Consider the following 20,400-nt stretch of genomic DNA (forward strand, 5'->3'; position numbering starts at 1 on the left):
TGGAAGAGTGATTATTTCCCTGAGGTGGCTGTGAAAGAATGTTAGACGAATTCAAAGGTAGATTTGGATTGGTACAGAGGTTATCTGAGGTGAAAGTCACTCCCTGAACTTGGAATGACCCAAGAAAACATTGAAAGGGGGAGGTGGGGGTGGGGGAAGGTGTCTTTGGCTGTTATCAGCTTAAGAGTTTGCTTAGAAAAAGCAAAGCAATCAAGGGAAGGGAAGGGGAAGCAGAAGCAACTGACATTTGATAAGTTTTTTCATGTATTTCAATCTTGCTCCCAAAGGTTTTAAAGAACACTTACAAAGATGCATGCAATACAGTTAATAACGTGTAACTCAAATAAATGATAAAAAGGAGGAAAACAATTTATATATATGAGATTTCCAAAGAATCTCTGCAGCAAAGTTATAAAGCCATAACCACTTCAGTCATTACCTTAATTTGGAAATATGGAAAATATTTCATTGACTTCTAAAAAAGCTTCCGGCAAAGAATGTGGAAGGCCATATTCACAGATACCATTTATGTGAATATTGCAAGTGTGTTTAAATGTGTTTTAAAAGTATGGAAATGATGTGGAAGGAACACATCAAATATAACTGTGGATACCTCTGGCAAGAGAGAGATGGCATGAAAATTGGGATGTGGAAAGATTTTAATTTTTAATTTTTGCCTTATATATGACCTAACTTTGTGCAATTAGCTTACACCCAGGAGTGGCATTTGTAATTTGAAATAATGATGATGATGATGATAAAGACTCTACAAAGAAGATGATATTATTTAACACTAGAATTTGAGAAATATTCCATTATATATGTACCTAGTCATTCACTGAGATCAATTAACAACAACATTCAAGGACTTTCCTGGGGGTTCAGTGGCTAAAACTCTGGCCTCCCAATGCAGGAGGCTTGGGTTCGACCCCTCGTCAGGGAACTAGATCCCACGTGCTGCAACTAAAGATCCTGCCTGCTACAACTAAGACCTGGTTTAAAAACAACAACATTCACAGCCCTGCTCCTTGTTCAGAATGTTTACACCTATTATTGTAGGGCAACTTCCCAATAGTCCTCTGAAGCAGGCAGGGCCAGGCAAGGTGGACTCATGTTATCATCCCCACTTTAAAAAATTAAGCAGAGGCAGGAGACGAACAAGGCAACCAGTTCTGGCCATGAGATGGAAAGAAGCAGAGTTTGCAAAGGAACCCAGGCCTTCTGACTCTTTTCTTTTGTCCTTGGTTCACAGGGTGACTAGAAGTCTTAGCATTTCCAAGTTGAAATAAAGAAAAATCTTTTGACTTCTGCATTTGATGGCTCATAAAACTGTTTCATTGTAAATACTGTCCTATAACTCCTGAATTATGCTACATAAATGGCTTGAGCATTTCTCATTATTGCAGAAGAGGAAGATTTACTGCTTTCATTTAAAGTCTGAGCACTCTCTAAAGAAAAGTTGCAGTAGCCAAATGTCTTTATTACACTATTACCCTCAGAGCTCATGTCTCGGAAAAGCTTACTGGGTGCAGACAACCGTGTTCAGAAGAGGGCGTTTCTTGATTCAGAGACTTAAGGTGACAAAGCATATAGTTGCCTTACTGATGATAACCCAAATAAATCATATTTCAGCTTAGTTGCCTCTTTAGTAGTCTCTGACAGCTATGTTTACCTTCAAGATAGACACGTGCCTAGCTGGCAGCATTTCATGTATTTCCTGGTGCCTTAGTCAGTCAAGACACTGAACATAGCCTTTCTCCTCCCTGGGGTAGCTTGCCTACAGAAGGACTGCAACCATTGCCCCATTCCTGTACATGCACACCGCCACATCCACATAGAGCTGGGATCTATTTTCCATCCCTGTGAGCTGGGCTGGACTGTGACTTGCTTTGATCAATAGAATGTGATAGAAGTGACACCTTGCCAGTTCCAAGCTTAGTCCTCAGGAGTTGGCAGTTCTATCTTTGCCCTCTTGGGTCCAGCCACTATTTAAGACTAGTATTGAATGATCGAGGCCCCATCGAGAGAGGCCCTGGAGGATGACAGGCCATCTTGGGTGGAGCTCTCACTGAGTGCAGCCTTGTCAGTGGCCCCAACCAACATCATATGTAACAGAAGGACCACCTGACTGAGCCCAGTCAACCCACAAGATAAAGAGAAACATCCACTTATTGTTGTTTTAATAAGTGAGTGTTGAGGTCATTTGTTACTCAGCAATAGAGAATTAAAACATGAAACATTCTCTCTTTTCACTCCCCTGCCTTCCCCTGACCAACTTAGTACATCCCTGACCATCTCTTAAGGCTCCTTTTCTCTAGCATCATTTCTATCTGAGGAAAAAGGAGCATTCGTCTCAGGTCTTCACTCTGAGCTGGGCACTGTGTGAGCCTTTGGCAACAGGGAAATGTCTAAGCATAGGCCCCTCTTCATGTGACCCTTACATCAGTGGTGGAGATGTGTGGAAAAAAAAAATAATAATAACCCTTCTAACTCACACCTGCCCCTCCCAGCCTGTGACCCCACAATTTCCTCAGGGTTAACCCTTGAGTCTCCAAGGCTCATACAAGTGGGCAGTACAGAGAGTAGCCAAGCCAACTATTTTAAGCTCATTCAAAAATGTTACAGTTTCTCTCTATTAGACAATTATAAGGGTATCTGTTATTAGGAAACTAATATACAAAAATTAAATTTTACAAAACAGATAAAGGGATAATTATTCACTTCATAAAATTTGACCTTTCATTTATAGGTAAATTCCTTTAAATTACCTGTTGCCTAATTTATAAGACACTGGGTGGTACAGGGGAAGCATTTTCAACTGGAAAATAGGAAACCTGAACACAAACACTAATTCCATTCCTAAGTGATTATCATTTAGGTAAATCACTTAACTTTTCTATCTCTTTATTTTAAAATATCAAGAATTTTGACTCAATGATCTCTAAAATGCTTTCTAGTCCAGAAGTCTCTGATTATGAGGAGGCTTAAAGAAATGGGGCTTACCTGGTAGCTCAGATGGTAAAGTATCTGCCTGTAATGCAGCAGACCCAGGTTTGATCCCTGGGTTGGAAAGATTCCCTGGAGAAGGAAATGGCTACCCACTCCAATATTCTTGCCTGGAGAATTCCATGGACAGTTGAGTCTGGCAAGCTATAGTCCATGGGGTCGCAAAGAGTCAGACACAATTGAGCTGCTAAAACACACACAAACACACACACACACGTTTAAAGAAATGGGAGTGAGAGAGACAGAAAGTATTATCATAAAATATTAGGCTCCATGGACAAATTGAAGCTAAACTGCAATATAAAGCATCCCTGGGATGAAACCGAAGCCAGGGAAAAGCAGAACAATATCTTTTGAGGCCATTCCCCCTGATTCACTCCTTCACTCCAAAAAGAGGCAGAGACAGAAAATGAAGATTTGAAGAGCAGTCTTGAGACAGAGAGAGGAGGGAGGCTGGCTCCAAGCAGCAGAAGACCTAGAAGCAGGCAGAACTGCCTGCCATTAAGCATATCATCATATGGGACTTCTTAACCACTGGGTTAAGATTCTGAGCTTCCAATGTGGGAACCATGGGTTCAATCCCTAATCAGGGAACTAAGATCCTCCATGTTCTGTGGCAGCACCAAAAAAAAAAAAAAAAAAAAACTGATTTCAAAATTAATGCTAGATGAATCAAGACGTTGTAGTGTTGACATGAGAGTAGACAAATACTTGGTTGTCTCTTACACACTAAACTTTGATCAGTGTCATCTTACCCAGAAACTGTTTCTTAAGTGGTCACACCAAACTCAGTAACCACACCACCACCACCACCCCCACACTCTCCCAGCCTCATCTGCTTGGTTTGTATTAACTATATGTGTATGTTTGCATCTTTCTTCAGTAAATACTTTCCTGGAAGTCAGAGATTGAATTTTTCACTTTTTTTTTTTTACATTTCCTTCTGTGAATCTAGCAAAGTGACAGGAACATATTAGGTGCTGAATAAATATTTGATGCACCAAAATAGTTTCCACTAAAAATGAATTTGCCAAGTCCCAGTGGCCTTCATGCCTGTAGGCCTTCATTTGTTCAACCACAGAACATCTACTAAATATTTATATCCTATTTATCTAGCATCCTTGACCTCTCTGCTATTTAGATATGCTGAAACTTCTTGAAATGCCTCAAATTCAGTTTCACTCAGAAGCATTGTCTCATGTGAACCACAGTGTCTGGTGCAAAATAACTGGTAAAGGTGATCTGATAAGAAGCAAAAGTATGATAGCCCAGGTTCCCATGAATTTACAATCTGATCTTACTAAACACATCTGCAATATTTGACAATACATAATTTTAAAAAACCTTTCAACAAATGCAAATTAATAAAACATAAACTAAATAACTACATGTCTAGAGAACTTGGAGAGAAAAAATATTAGAACTAGGTGAATTTAATGTAAACCAGCTGTAGAAAGTAAGGTTTGTCTTTAATATAAACACTTGGTGAACATGAATGGCTTAAAAAAATACTATTTCAGATTAAATGAATCATATGAGCAAAAACAAGAAGATAAAAGACCTATTGAGAAAACAGCAACCCCATTTCCTTGATGGAACTATGGGATCAGAACTAGGATACGGGAATTGATGCTCAGCATGCTAGTCCTGCAGAAAATAAGTCTATGAAGTTGAAATCAATCTTTAGAGCCAACTGTGCAGAAAATCTCCAAATCAATTCCTTCCTCCTTTCTTTCCCTGGGGTGAGGGTGGAAATTGCTATTTCTCCTATTATGAAGCAAAGACTATTCCCCTATCCCTTGAAATCCAGAATAGTCTTGTCACCTGCTTTGACCAACAGAATCTGATGAAAGTGACACTGGGCTACTTCCACCAGAAGTCTGGAAGCTTCTGTTTTGTTTTGTCTTTTTTCTCCCTTCTCAGAACCGTGTCATAAAGAAAATCAGTCTTCATTATTGAATGAAGGAAGTTCACGTGGAGAGAGATCTGGAAAACAAAACACCACCTTGGAAGGATTGTCCAACCTCCAGATGAATGAAGTTGCTAAGTGACCTCAGCTACACCAGGTAGATCAGAAGAACCACCAGCAAGCGTAGGCTACCAACAGAGTTGTGAGAAATAAATTGCTGTTGTGCTAAGCAACTAAGTTTTGGGCTTATTGTTATGCAGCAATTAATAACTGAAACGTCAGCCCATTTCTTTCATCTCCTCATATCCACCCAACTTCAGACACCCTGTGTCCTCCTGCTGTCTAATAATCATCATAATCATAATCTAATCTGACCTTCATAACTTACTATTATGCCAGACACCACAGTAAGTATTTTACAGGAATGTGCTTATTCACAGAAAACCCTAAGGGATGGTATACTGGGTTGAATGGTGCCCCCTCACAAATATATGTGAACGGTGCCCCCCCCCCAAAATATATCTGAAAACTGTGAATGTGACCTTATTTGGAAAAAGGATCTTCACAGACATAATTAAATGAAGGATTGCAAGATGAGATTTTATCCTGGATTATCTGGGTGGTCCCTCTATCCAATGAACAGACAGAAGAAAGGACAGAAGCAAAGAGAAAGTCATGGGAAGACCAAGGCAGAGAGGTTGGAATGTGCAATCACAAGTCAAAGAATGCTATCGGCCACCAGATGCTGTAAGAAGTAAATGTGGAATCTCTTCGAGAGCCTCTGGAGAAAGCATAGCCTTGCTGACACCTTGATTTCAGACCTCTGATCTCCACAACTGTGAGAGAACACTTTTTTGTTGTTTTAAGCCAAGGTTGCGGTAATTTGTTACAGCAGTTATAGAAAATTAAAACAGATGGATTCTCTTTTTATCCCCATTTTATGGATGAGGAGATTAAGCTACTTAATGAGAAGATTAAAGAATTTGCCCAACATCACATGGTAATAGGCAGAAGGGTCAGGCTTGAATGTAGGCAATCTGCAGGTCTCCTTCACAAGAGTTACCTTGGACCAGTCCTATCTCCTTCCACTCTGTACCTATCTTTCCAGCCTCCTTCTGTCAAAAATGCCCTGCTTGCAGCAAAGTGTCAGGAGAAGGTCCAATATTTAATTCATATAATATCTTATTAATTCTCAATGCCAGTTTTGTGTTTGAATCCTTCAGGGACATGATAGTAATTATATTTTATTGAAAGAAAGAACAGAGTCCACTGGAGTGCAATAAAATAGTGAACCTTTAAGTTTCAACTACAGGCAGATGGTGGAGACATTTGGCAACCAAAAAATTTACCTTTGTGTCTGTTAATTTAATATGTAATAGTAGGTAAGATATGGGAGAAATTTAGAATCCACAAAACTATAAGTTTTTAAAGGGCAATATCCTGATTTAATATACAGGTATTTCTGCTGTAATCCAACAAATACATAGCTGAAAAACCTGAGGTCTACCAAAATTATGCCCAGAAACCTAATGTGATTACGGAAATAGCTAGGGAACTTGTGACCCAAGGATTGACATAGAAGTGAGTTTCCTAGGTTTTCTGTTTACTTCATATATCACAGACATGGAGATGAAGAAGCCAGTAGTCCCAGAAATGCCAGTGAGTGCATACAAAAAAAACCCCTCAAACAAAAGCCTACTCTTTTGAGCCAAAGGACCAGGAAAGGAAAAACCTCAAAAGAGAGAAATTAAAAATGCAATACTACTTACAGTTGTTCAAAAGAGTGAAACACTTCGGTATATAAATATAACAAAACACGCATAGCATTTGTATGCTGAAAACTACTAAATGAAAAGAATCAAACAAGATCTGAATAAATGGAAAGATATATTCTGTTCATGAATTGGAAGTCTCCATTCAGTACAGATGTCAATTCTTCCCAGGCTGATATACAGGTTTAACACAGTTTCTATCAAAATTCCAGCAAGATTTTTGGAGATATACTTAAGATTATTCTAAAATTTATGTTCAAAGTTAAAGCAATCAGAGTAGCTAAAACATTCTTGAAAAAGAAAAAATAGGAGGAATCAGTCTAATCTTAAGCTAAGTAATCATAGCCACAGTAAACAAGACTGTGTGGTGTTGCTAAAGGGACAGACACAGAGATCAATGGAACCTAGTGGAGAACTCAGAAACAGACATGCACAAATATGCCCAACTGATTTTTGAAAGTGTAAAAAAAAAGTTAATGGAGGAAGGAAAGTCTTTTCAAAAAATGGTGCTGGAACGCTTAGCAAAAAAATGAAACTTTATACATTGGCAAAAAAATGAAACTATGACATAAACTTCACACCTTATACAAAAATTAACTCAAGATGGATCACAGGCCTAAATACAAATGTAAAACTATAAAACTTCTATTTAAAAAAACATAGAAAATCTCCAGGATCTAGGGACAGAAAAACAGTTATCATACATGACTCCAAAATGCAGTCCCCAAAACAAGAAATTGAATAATTGAGCTTCGTCAAAATTTAAAATATTCTCTTTACAAAACACTGTTGAGAGATGAAAAAACTACAAAACTACAGATCAGGAGAAAAAAAATCCAATTAAAAAACGGGCAAAAGCTGTGAAAAGTATTTTCACTGAAGACATTCAAATGGCAAATAAGCAGATTAAAAGATATTCAATATCATCAGACATTCAATTCAGTTCAGTCGCTCAGTCGTGTCCAACTCTTTGCAGCTCCATGGACTGCACCACGCCAGGCCTCCCTGTCCATCACCAACTCCCGGAATTTACTCAAACCCATGTCCCTCGAGTCGGTGATGCCATCCAACCATCTCATCCTCTGTCATCCCCTTTTCCTCCTGCCCTCAATCTTTCCCAGCATCAGGGTCTTTTCAAATGAGTCAGTTTTTTGCATCAGGTGACCAAAGTATTGGAGTTTCAGCTTCAACATCAGCCCTTTCAATGAACACCCAGGATTGATCTCCTTTAGGATGGACTGGTTGGATCTCCTTGCAGTCCAAGGGACTCTCAAGAGTCTTCTCAGACACCACGGTTCAAAGCATCAATTCTTTGGTGCTCAGCTTCCTTCACAGTCCAACTCTCACATCCATACATGACCACTGGAAAAACCATAGCTTTAACTAGACGGACCTTTGTTGGCAAAGTAATGTCTCTGCTTTTTAATATGCTATCTAGGTTGGTCATAACTTTCCTTCCAAGGAGTAAATGTTTTTTAATTTCATGGCTGCAGTCACCATCTGCAGTGATTTTGGAGCTCCCAAAAATAAAGTCTGCCACTGTTTCCCCATCTATTTGCCATGAAATGATGGGACCAGATGCTATGATCTTAGTTTTTTGAATGTTGAGTTTTAAGCCAGCTTTTTCACTCTCCTCTTTCACTTTCATCAAGAGGCTCTTTAGTTTTTTTCACTGTCTGTCATAAGGGTGGTGTCACCTGCATATCTGAGGTTATTGATATTTCTCCCAGCAATCTTGATTCCAGCTTGTGTTTCATCCAGCATTAGACATTAGGGAAATTCAAATTAAAACAATAATGAGATACCAATGGACACCTATCAGAATAACTAAAATAAAAAAATATTACAACATCAAATGTCAGCAAGGATGCAGAAAAACTAGATCGCTGATGGGAATGTAAAATGGGACAACCACTTCAGAAAACAATTTAACAGTTAAAAAAAAAAGTCATGCAACTCTCATACAAGCCAGTAATTGCAATCCTAAACACTTATCCCAGAGAAACTGAGCTATTTTCACACAAAATCCTGTACACAAATGTCTATAACAGTTTCATTCATAATAGTTAAAAAGTGGAAGCAACCCAGATGCCTTTCAACTGACTGGTTAAGCAAACTGTGGTATATCCATACCATGGAATACTACTCAGGAATTAAAGGAATGAACTAGTATCTCACACACACAACTTGGATAAATATCCAGAAAATTATGCTGTGTGAAAAAAGCTAATCCCAAAAGACTGCATGCTATATGCATCCATCTTAACATTCTTGTAGTGACAGAATTACAGAAATAAGTAACAGATTAGTGTTCACAGGGATTAAGGGAGTGGGGGAATGAAGTAGGTGTGGCTATAAAAGGGGCCCATGAGAGATCCTTGTGGTGATGGAAAAGCTCTGTATATTCATTCTATCAGCATCAAGATTCCAGCTGAGACAGTGTGTTAGTTTTTGTAGGCTATTACCACTGGGGGTAACTAGGAAAATGGCACAAGGCATCTATTATTTATACAATTGCATGTTAAAAAAAAATACACAAGGATCAAGAACTCTTCCAATATTAAATCCTTCCAAGAAAAACCCTTCCAAGTCAGAGCACGCAGCCAAATATGGGAAGAGCAAACACGCAGTGACTGGGCGCTGTGCACCATACTTGTTGCATTCAGCTCTTACTGTGTCCTTTGTGCTGGAAGTGTTCAGTACTAAAATTTAGTGGCACAAAATATGAGTAAATGTTATTATTTAGTGGCACAAAATGTTAATGTCATATAAACTAACATGACTTCTGTGTTATTCTGATATCATTCTTCTACTTACCACTCATATATCAGCTAATTTGAGTTACAGAAATATGTTCTTTATTTCCAAGTAACTATGCTGGCATCAAGTAGGTAAACAATATGGGGGGGGGGGGGGGCGGGTAGCGTGGAATCCGAATGAATGAATACATGAACTGAAGCCAGAGGTATGTGGATAAAATTGGAAAGTCATGTTTGAAGAAGATTCAGCTAGTGGCTTACTGTAAGCTGTAAAACATAAAGCAGAGACAGAAAACATAAAAGCAATCAAGATTTTTGTTAAAGTCTAATTAGGGATATCAAAGGCCTAAATAGGAGTAAAACTGTAGGACTTTACATGAAAAGGAACCAGGAAAGTTAATGAGGGATTGGATGTAAAAAAAGGCTCTAAATTGGAACTTCCCTGGTGGCCCAGTGACTAAGACTCTGTGCTCCCACTGCAGGGGGCCTGGGTTTGATCCCCGGTCAGGGAATTAGATCCCACATTCTGCAACTAAGACTGGGTGCAGCCAAATAAACAAATATTAAAGAAAAAAAGGCCCTAAGTTTTATTTAGGACACCAGGAAAATCCAAACAGTATTCTTGACAGTAATGAAAAAAACTTTGAAAGGTGACAACTAGAAGAGAATTATCTGAGTTTATTTAATAAGCTAAATACAATGTATAAAGATATTCAAATAACATTGTCCTACAGACAAATAGAGATGTGGGGTTAAAGAAGGGGCATGAGATAAAAGCCACTTAAACAGTGGTATTAGTTGGTGCTAGAGATGAGGAAAAGCTCCCAAAGCAATGATTCATCCATCATCCTAGATATAGGGTGTGTAGGACTGGATTAGGGTCCAGTTCCCCTCCCCAACAAGAAAAGAAAGTTTTGATAGAGTTGAACTCATATGTGAAGATAAAATTACTTCTTCATTTTTTTAAGGTTAGAGGAATAGATAGAGCAAAATGCAACAGAAATTTAAAACATTTCAAATGTAATGCAATTGATGCCAAATTCCCCAACTTTCTCCTCACCAAGTCTCCTGCCTAATTATATGATACAGTTGGAAGCATTGCCAAAGACTTGTTCTAATTTTGCAGTGACAACACTATCTCAGGCTCTGCTTCCTCTCCTCACACCCAAAGTGGTTAACTCTTACTTTTGCAGCTATCCCCTCTCAAAAATAGATCCTTTGAGACCACTACAGCTACTGGAAAATTCCTCATCTAAGTGTAACACCTACTATGGCAAGTCCATCCACACATTCTCTAGATAATTAGTTTCATGGAATTCTGCTCTTGCTGGAACATTCTGCCAATAACTCTAACTTGCCTAGTAAAGAAATAAAGAACAGGTGTTTGTCTTGCCAACACTCTCACCACAAGATTATTTTAACAATTAATAGAAAGCAAAACACAATAGTAGTATCCATATTTTTCTACTTCATCATAGTAACTGATGAGCTGGAAAGATTTCCCAACTGGGCTTCCCTTTGGCTTCTGTAGGATTCCTCTGATGGACTCCTCCTGGTTCCCACCCTCTCCTTTCACCTTCAGTCCTTTTAGGATACAGGTATAGCATTTCTGAGAAAGCCACACATGACGGCTCAGATGATAAAGAATCTGCCTGCAATGTAGGAGACCTGGGTTCATTCCCTCCGTTGGGAAGATTCTCTGAAGAAGGAAAAGGCAACCCACTTCAGTATTCTTGTCTGGGAAATGCCATGGACAGCAGAGGAGCATGGTGGGCTACAGTCCATGGGGTCACAAAGAGTTGGACACCATTGAGTGGCTGACATATGCATATATACATATGTACTCAACTACCTCCAATCCTGAGAAATCTGCTCTTCCAACAACTTAATGGAGGGGCAGGTAGAAAGCCTCCTTTCTTTGATTTGTGTAACCTCAGTGGACACTTCTGTTACACATCACTCCAATTCTCATCTGCTTTTGAAGTGGTCCAGCACTATGGCTTGCCTCTCCTAGATCCACCTCTGGCTACTCACTGCCAGTTCTCCACTTAGATTCCCAGGGGCTCTGTCACCTCCTAGAGGGGATGCTGGACACTGACCTCAACAGAAGGTTACACTCCCCTCTCCTGTCACATCTTTAACCCATTCCATCAACAACACAAGCTTTGTACTTGACCAAGGGTTGGGAGATGGAGACGATAATAATTTTAATACTAAAAATAACCCTACAACTGATTCACTTTGCTGTGAACAAAAACTAACACAACATTGTAAATCAACTATAGTCCAATAAAAAATTTTTTTAAAAGACCCTAAACATCACTGTTCCCGGAGTATATGAAAAAAAGTAAAGATCAAGTTAAATTCTTCACATAAATCCTCTCATTGGGTCAACTGGTTCCCAGCCTTGCTCCCCTGTCCATCCTCAGCAACAGGAAAAGAACATTCTTAAATCCACCATGTTGCAAATTTTTCCCTCCCTCTAAGAGACTTTATCCCTCTATTTAAGGTTAATCTTATTCTAAAATATGATCCTCCAATTCCAATTAGGGAAACCCATAGCTCAAGTAAGATCTCTCCACAAAGGCTGAGTTGTTCAATTTGGAACAACACTTTGAACTTTCAGCCAAACAATATACATGCTCATCCTTCCCAGAACAAGTGTAATCAAAATTCCTTTTAAAGAAAAGAAACACTTCCCTCAAGGCAACAAGATCTTCAGAGCTTGCCCCAGGTCACTAAGGAGGTAGCATTTTCATGCTATTAACAAATATATGAATCCCCCTTTCTCAGTCTCTTGTTCCCAGACCTTATCTAGGCTTTTCACTTTGTAAACCAACCAATCACCCAACCAAGGAGACCATGACAGCACCTTTGAGAACAGTGCCATCAACTTAATTGCTACTCTGTAGCTCTCTTTGTTGTTGTTTAGTTGCTGAGTCATGTCTGACTCTTTGTGACCTCATGGACTGTAGCTTACTAGTTCCTTCTGTCTGTTTCCAGGCAAGAATACTGGAGTGGGCTGCTATGTTCTCCAGAGGATCTTCCTGACTCAGGGATTGAACCCTCTTCTCCTGCACTGGCAGGCGGATTCCTTACCACTGCCCACCAGGGAAGCCCCATAGCTTTCCTTACCTTGGATCAAATCCTATCCTAGCCAAGATTTCCTCCCATTCTAGGACAGTGTTCCTTGGTATTCTTGAGGGATTGGTTCCAGGACCCCCTGAGGAGACCAAGCTCCACAGATGCTGAAGTCCTTTATATAAAATGGTATAGTATTTGCATATAAGATACATCTTCCTGTATACATTATATCATCTCTAGATTACTTGTGATACCTAATACAATGTAAATGTTATATCAATAGATGCCAGGGCAGCAAACGAATATTGCTTTTTGGGGCTGAAATTTTTTCTAAAGTAATTTTGATCCATGGTTAGTTGACTCTGTGGCAGAAGAACAGATGTGGAGAGTCAGCTGAACTGAAATAGGGCAAAGACTATCATGGAGACGAATATTCCACAAAGCCACCTATTTTTTTCTCTGCAGGATTGCTTTTTTCCTTATTTACTGGGATGTTCCTTATTTTACTAGGATGGAGTAAATTTACCTTCCCTGAAAAAATCTTTCTCATTAGTCCTCAAATCTCCTGTCCTCCCTGGGTTGTACCTTGTCCCTCATCAGTGAGAATTTGTGAGAATCTGTTAGTCTACTGGTTACTCCTAGTTACAGTGAAGTTACTTGTGGGATACCCAGGTTTGATCCCTGGATCGAGAAAATCCCCTGGAGAAGGGAATGGCAACCATTCCAGTATTCTTGCTGGAGAATTCCATGGACAGAGGATCCTGGCCAGCTACAGTCCATGGGATCACAAAGTGACTTTCACTTTCACACAAGCTTTTATTAGTATAGGTTTTTCTTTAGTGTGTGTTAGTCACTCAGTCAGGGGATCTTCCCAACCCAGGGATTGAATCCCAGTCTCCTGCATTGCAGGTGGATTCTTTACCATCTGAGCCACCAGGGAAGCCCATAGCTTTTCTTTATTACATTTCTCTAAAATTGAAGTGATTCCATCAAAAGCCATTTGAAATCTTCTGCCAAAGTCATCTTCTGTTTCTCACATTATAAATCCTTAACCTTCTCAATCCACATTCTCTAAATCCCTTTATTAGTTCCCATTTCCTTTTCAGATTTTTACTTCTCATCCTCAGATAACTGATTTCTTCCACCCCCTCTGCTCACATCATTTTTTGTTCCTGGGATTTTTCTTTTCCTGCCCTTTTTGTACTCCACATCTGCACATTTTTTCAAGCCACCTGACCTCTCACGAAAATACCTTCTCACTTCTCATCTGACAAATCAGCTCTCTCAGCTATTAAATTATGGGAAATTTTCCAACAACTCTTACATACTCTAGAACCTATAGTGACAGATTCACTACTGCTGTCAGGAGACAGTTCTCAGGGCTCAAAATAAACACTCCTTAATTGATCAAGAACTTGATGATTATGTTGCAGTGGCATAATATATGCATTATTTCAGCCACCTGATAAACTAGAAATGTACTCCAATGACATTGTTAATTAAACAGCCTTGTGAGATAACCCAAGAATCTAACCACCATTTATAACATTACTTGTTTGTGAAAATGAGGCCTCCATTCTAAATAACCACAAATGAACTTTTGAAACATGAATGTTCCACACCTGGCATCGGTAGACATTGCGTAGTTTGCCATCCACGTGCAAGCTTCATCTAATGCAGGAAGCCACAGCTTTTCTGTTTCAAGGACCCAGAAGAAATGCATTGCTGCACACTGGAGGAAGCCCATTTGTTGATGACAATAACAGTAAAACAATTATTTCTGTACATTTTTACCTTTTAGGCACATCTAATTTTTTAAAACCATCCTTAAGATTTTTAGAGCCAAAAGCACAGATCTGAGCAAAAAGCCAACTATTTGGAGACAAGGAACCTAGATTAAGGGCTGACTCTCCTGTGTACTAGATACCTAACTGGCCAAGTCACTTAATCCTTCTGAGCCTAGTTTCCTTAAGACTAAAGCAACAGAAGTAACAACGCTATTTTCCCTATCAAATGTCATGGCTCTTCAGTAAGGCATGGCATCGGGACTAGTTGTGAGCAGGGGTGGAACTGCTGGGACAAGTAGGGGCTAGGGTGACCACAGAAATTCAAACAAACAAGTAGGGCATAGTAACCAAGGGAATGAAGCAATGCCCAAACATAATGTAGGCAAACACCAGGTTAGAAGGCAGAAGTAGCAGGATGTCCTCACTTGTGGTCAAAATCTGGTGAACAAGACTGAGTGGGTGGTACTCACCATCCTAGGATTCTATTGAGGTCTTTATCAAAGCCAGTTTCACTCCCTTAGGAAGATAATGAAGCAAGTATTTAAAATTATAGGGAGATAGAATGTGAATCCAAGGGAAGTCCAGTTCTATGCAATGAACGGGGCAACAGACACTTGGAAACAGGTGACAAACTATGATGATATTGTAGATTGACTTCATCAGAACCCAAGACAAAGGATCCTGGTGGTCATCCCTGAGACGCCATGCTCGGCAGCAAAAGAATCTTTGAGCATGACACCAAAGCTCACACATTATCAGGGAGAGAAAAAAAATTTTTTTTTCATTTCAAGTCGCTCAGTCGTGTCTGACTCTTTGCGACCCCATGGACTATACAGTCCATGGAATTCTCTAGGTCAGAATACTGGAGTGGGTAACATTTCCCTTCTCCAGGAGATCTTTCCAACCCTGGAATTGAACCCAGGTCTCCCACATTGCGGGAGGATTCTTTACCAGCTGAGCCATAAGGGAAGCCAAGAATACTCGGGTGGGTACCTATCCCTTCTACAGGGGATTTTCCCAACCCAGGAATCCAACCAGGGCCTCCTGCATTGCAGAGGGAATCTTTACCAACCAAGCTATCAGGGAAGCCAAAAATCTGACACTTATAGTTTGTTTCCTCCTGCTGCTTAAGAGAGAGATAAAAAATATCTGATACTTGCAAGCTATTTCCTCCATTTGGAGACCCCTAAAGCAATGGCAACCCACTCCAGTACTCTTGCCTGGAAAATCCCAAGGACGGAGGAGCCTGGTAGGCTGCAGTCCATGGGGTCGCAAAGAGTTGTTCACGACTGAGCAACTTCACTTTCACTTTCCACTTTCATGCATTGAAGAAGGAAATGGCAACCCACTCCAGCGTTCTTGCCTGGAGAATCCCAGGGACAGAGGAGCCTCGTGGGCTGCCGTCTGTGGGGTCGCACCGAGTCGGACATGACTGATGCGACTTAGCTGCAGCAGCAGCCTTCCTACCTGTTTCTTCTCATTCCCTCCTTTTCTTTTAGGAGAATTACGTTGTCTAGGGAAAGGGGTGTCATCTCTAAATTGGTGAGGTAACATATTCTCCTAACCCTCTTATTGAGGGTCTCTGATCCAGGGGCCCCGAGTAGTAGTTGGAAGAAATGGCCTCAGTGGCAGGAGTTTGAGCAACCGTTTGTAACTTAGTCCATAGTACACTGAGAGGGCAGAGGGTGGTTTGACAAGAAACATCGTCCAGTAGAATTAAACTTGACTTTAGCTCAGTTAGTTCCGTGGGTTGGGACTTTGTATGCCTGGTTGGGCATCGGAGCAGGTGAGTTCCTCTCGCTGCCGTGTGACCACAGGCCTCTTCTTTGCTCCTGTCAGTTACTCTGTAAATGCTGGGTGCCAGAGCACCATGGGGGTAAGGCAGATTGGCACCACAGCTGATTCTCAACAAGTGTCAGAAAAATACATGGACCAAGAACTGAATAATGAATTTGTTGTTGGTTAGTTGCCAAGTTATGTCTGACTCTTTGCAATCCCGTGGACGGCAGCACACCAGGCTTCCATGTCCTTCACTATCTATTGGAGTTTGTTCAAAGTCATGTCCATCCAACCATCTCATCCTCTGTCACCCCCTTCTCCTCCTGCCCTCAATCTTTCCCAGCATCAGGGTTTTGTCCAATGAGTCGGCTCTTTGCGTCAGGTGGCCAAAGTATTGAATAATGATTGCCTCAAGTTAAAGTGGCTTCCCTCATAGCTCAGTTGGTAAAGAATCCACCTGGAATGCAGTAGACCCTAGTTCGATTCCTGGGTTGGAAAGATCCGCTGGAGAAGGGATAGGCTACCCACTCCAGGATTCTTGGGCTTTCCTTGTGACTCAGCTGGTAAAGAATCTGCCTGCAATGCACGAGACCTGGGTTCGATCCCTAGGTTGGGAAGATCCCCTGAAGAAGGGAACAGCTACCCACTCCAGTATTCTGGCCTGGAAAATTCCATGGACTGTATAGTCCATGGGGTCACAAAGAGTTGGACATGACTGAGCAACTTTCACTTTCAAGTTAAAGTCCATGAACAAGAGGCGAGGATTCAGACATAGGAGCATTTTGTACCAAGAGGAGCCTGTACTTTTTCTCTCCTGCACAGCAACTTTAAGGACAGTGTCTCATTCCTATTATTAATAATTAAGCCTGCAGACATCCTTGGTCCTGTGCTCTCTTCACTTAGGAAGATAGAATGCAGCCTTCTGAATGCAGAGCTGTGTAGGAAAAGACAAGCTTAGAAAAATTCAATAAAAAATGAAAAGCCACTTGTCGACAAAATTTTGCATTCCTGATTGAAGCCAGTCAAAAGCACTAAACAAAAAATGTGTTAGGCCAAGTGAGTTAATCACTTAGTAAATACTTTAACATCCATGTGGACGTGACTGATGTATCAGTCCTGATATATCTCCCTTGCAATGCATTTAAGGAGGAGCATAATATAGGGTGCAATCTGAGGTGATGTGATCTCGGCTTCCTGGCGATTGTGTGAAGAGTGTGGTCTGGATGGTAAGGTCTGCCCTGCGTGCATGGTGAGTGCTCAGTCATTCAGTCGTGTCCGACTCTATGTGACCCCGTGCACTGTAGCCCACCAGGCTCCTCTGTCCATGGGATTCTCCAGGCAAGAATATTGGAGTGGATTGCCATGCCCTCCTCCAGGGGATCTTCCCGACCCAGATCAAACCTGGGTCTCTTACACCTCCTGCATTGGCAGACAGGTTCTTTACCACTAGTGCCACCTGGGAAGCCCGAGTTCTGCCCTAGAGCCCTGCAAACCCCTGTGTGAGCCTCAGGAGTTCCCACCACAGGGAGAGGCATGTGGACCTGTGTTTCCTCGGCTCTCATCCCCAGCAAAGGGACCTTCACATTTCCTAATTAGGTTATATTCAATGTTCACAGGCCGCTGATGGATGAGATACTGAAGTGTAATCACAGCTGATATTATTCATGTCCCAGGAATGTGCAGCCGAGGCCGCTCTGCTTGCTCCAGCAGGAAACAATGGTGTAATTGACAGGGCTTTTTAGTTTCAGATTCTGGTCTGACTTTACTCCTTCTGTTTGGTCATGATTGCAGAACAGGTATCTAGAGAGGAGAAGTAACCATGGCGTGAGTTCCTTTTCATTGTTGTTCGAAGCTCATTGAGTCATATAAAGACTGGCATAGCCTGTCCAGAAATGTGGCCAACTGGGGAAGCTTTGAGTTGTTGCCTAGACACCTTAGTAACCACAGAAGGACAACTACCTTAATCAACAGGTGTTGTGCCAGGCATTGTGCTAAAATAAAAGGTGAAGATAAGCTGCCTGAAAGGGTTGGCAATGAGGCGAAAAAGCAGACAAAATATGCCAACAATTAACACAAGTCCGATGCAACTCAGTGCTGTGATAGAGGAAAAAGTCTTAATGACTCACCAGAGCAGGGGAAGATGAACTCTGACTAAAGGGAGATGTTCTACCAAAGGAGAGTCTTGAAGGATGAGTAACAGAACATGAAGGAGGTGTGGGGTACATTCCAGGAGTTAGGAAATGGGACAGAGCTGTGTGCAAGAAGCTATAAAAACACAAAACAGGGACAGTAGCCCAGCCGACAGGACCCCAGAGCCTTTGACAGAGGCTGGGGGCCTTGAAGGATAGGGAGGTGGCAGTCAGATGGAGCTGGAGAGGATATTCTAGAAAGGCGAGGCAGCACTGCACATAGAGAGTGGTGAAAGAATGTGGTGGCTTTGAATACCACAAATCACTCAGTTTGTTTGGAAACTGAGGAGGATTTAAAAGATGAGCTTGGAGAAGTAGGCAAGAGCCAGGGCACAACAGAAGTTATTTTTAGCCCGCTGAGCACTTTATATTTTACTCTGATGGCTATGAGAAATCACATAAAGTGGTCCAATCTTTCTGACTCAGTGACAAATTGGATCTGGGGAGAAAGTAGAGTTGGTGCCAGGATCAGTATCTAAACCAAGAGAAAGTCCTTTAACAACTTGCTGTGCAGAGAGGTTACTTTCTGTGTCTTCCTGCACTTTCTCAAGACAGTTGTGGCCGTGAGGATCAGTGTGAAGTGAAGACTTCAGAGCTGCCCATCTTCTCAGGGATGGTGGCCACAGAGTCTATATCATTTCCAGAGGATTCCCAAGACAACCAGACGTACTCTTGCCAGTGCAGGGCAAAAGTGAGCAAGAGTTTCTTATCAAAATTTCAAAATATCCACTCACTTATTTACTGATACTTAAGAGTTCATCAGGTTTCTCTCAAGTCATTCATTTCCAATTCATATCCAGAGTCAGCAGTATTTTGGATACTGAATGTATACATCAATATAGACTGTAACTAAATTTAAAATTCGTGTTTGTCATGGAACTTTCATAGTTGCATTTCAGTAATGCCAGGCAATAGTCAATCATCAACCCTTAATATCAATATAGAAAAAAGATAGTGTCCTATACTTTTGTACCCTTTTCTTTTGCTGGTTTAATTGTCTATTTCTAGTTTTCTGCATCAACCTAGACAGCATACTAAAAAGCAGAGACATTACTTTGCCACCAAAGGTCCATCTGGTCAAGGCTATGGTTTTCCAGTAGTCATGTATGGATGTGAGATTTGGACTGTGAAGAAAGCTGAGTGCCAAAGAACTGATGCTTTTGAACTGTGGTGTTGGAGAAGACTCTTGAGGGTCCCTTGGACTGCAAGGAGATCCAACCAGTCCATCCTAAAGGAGATCAGTCCTGGGTGTTCATTGGAGGGACTGATGCTGAAGCTGAAACTCCAATCCTTTGCTACCTGATGCTAACAGTTGACTCATTGGAAAAGACCCTGTTGCTGGGACGGATTGGGGGCAGGAGGAGAAGGGGACTATGGAGGATGAGATGGCTGGATGGCATTGCCAACTTGATGGACATGAGTTTGAGTAAACTCCAGGAGTTGGTGATGGATGGGGAGGCCTGGCGTGCTGTGATTCATGGGATCGCAAAGAGTCAGACATGACTGTGCGACTGAATTGAACTGAACCAATGAGTTTCTGAGAGGCAGATCACAGAGATAAAATGCCATTCTTATCAAATTATTTCAAGACTGCACATTATCAGCATGATCTATGACAGCTGACGTTGACTTTGATCACCTGGTTGAGGTTGTGTTTGTCAGGTTTCTCTGCTGTGAAGTTACTTTTCCCTCACCTTTTTATATTGTATTCTTTTAAAGGAAATCCCTATATGCAGCCCACAATTAAAGACTGAGGAGTTACACTCTACTCTTTGATAGAGAAATATTTACATAAATTATTTGGAATCCATCTGCAGGGGAGTTTTATCTAGTGCCCTTTATTTATTTATTCAATCATTTATTTATATCCCTATGGATTCATGGATTTATTTTATTTTATGCTTTGGGTTCTAAACCAACATTTATTTTACGCTTAGCATTATAACCTCACATTATTTCGTTGCTCAAATCATTCCCACTTTGGCCATCCAGAGTTGTATCAGTTGGTTCTTGCATACCTTAAAAAACTCCGGTCATTGTGAGGTTCTCTTAAGCTCTTCCTTACTTTCTGGGACTGCAAGATGCTCCAAGCTCATCTTGTATATTTCCTGCCCT

This window comes from Dama dama, chromosome 11, assembly GCF_033118175.1.
Source record: "Dama dama isolate Ldn47 chromosome 11, ASM3311817v1, whole genome shotgun sequence".
Taxonomy (NCBI): Eukaryota; Metazoa; Chordata; class Mammalia; order Artiodactyla; family Cervidae; genus Dama; species Dama dama.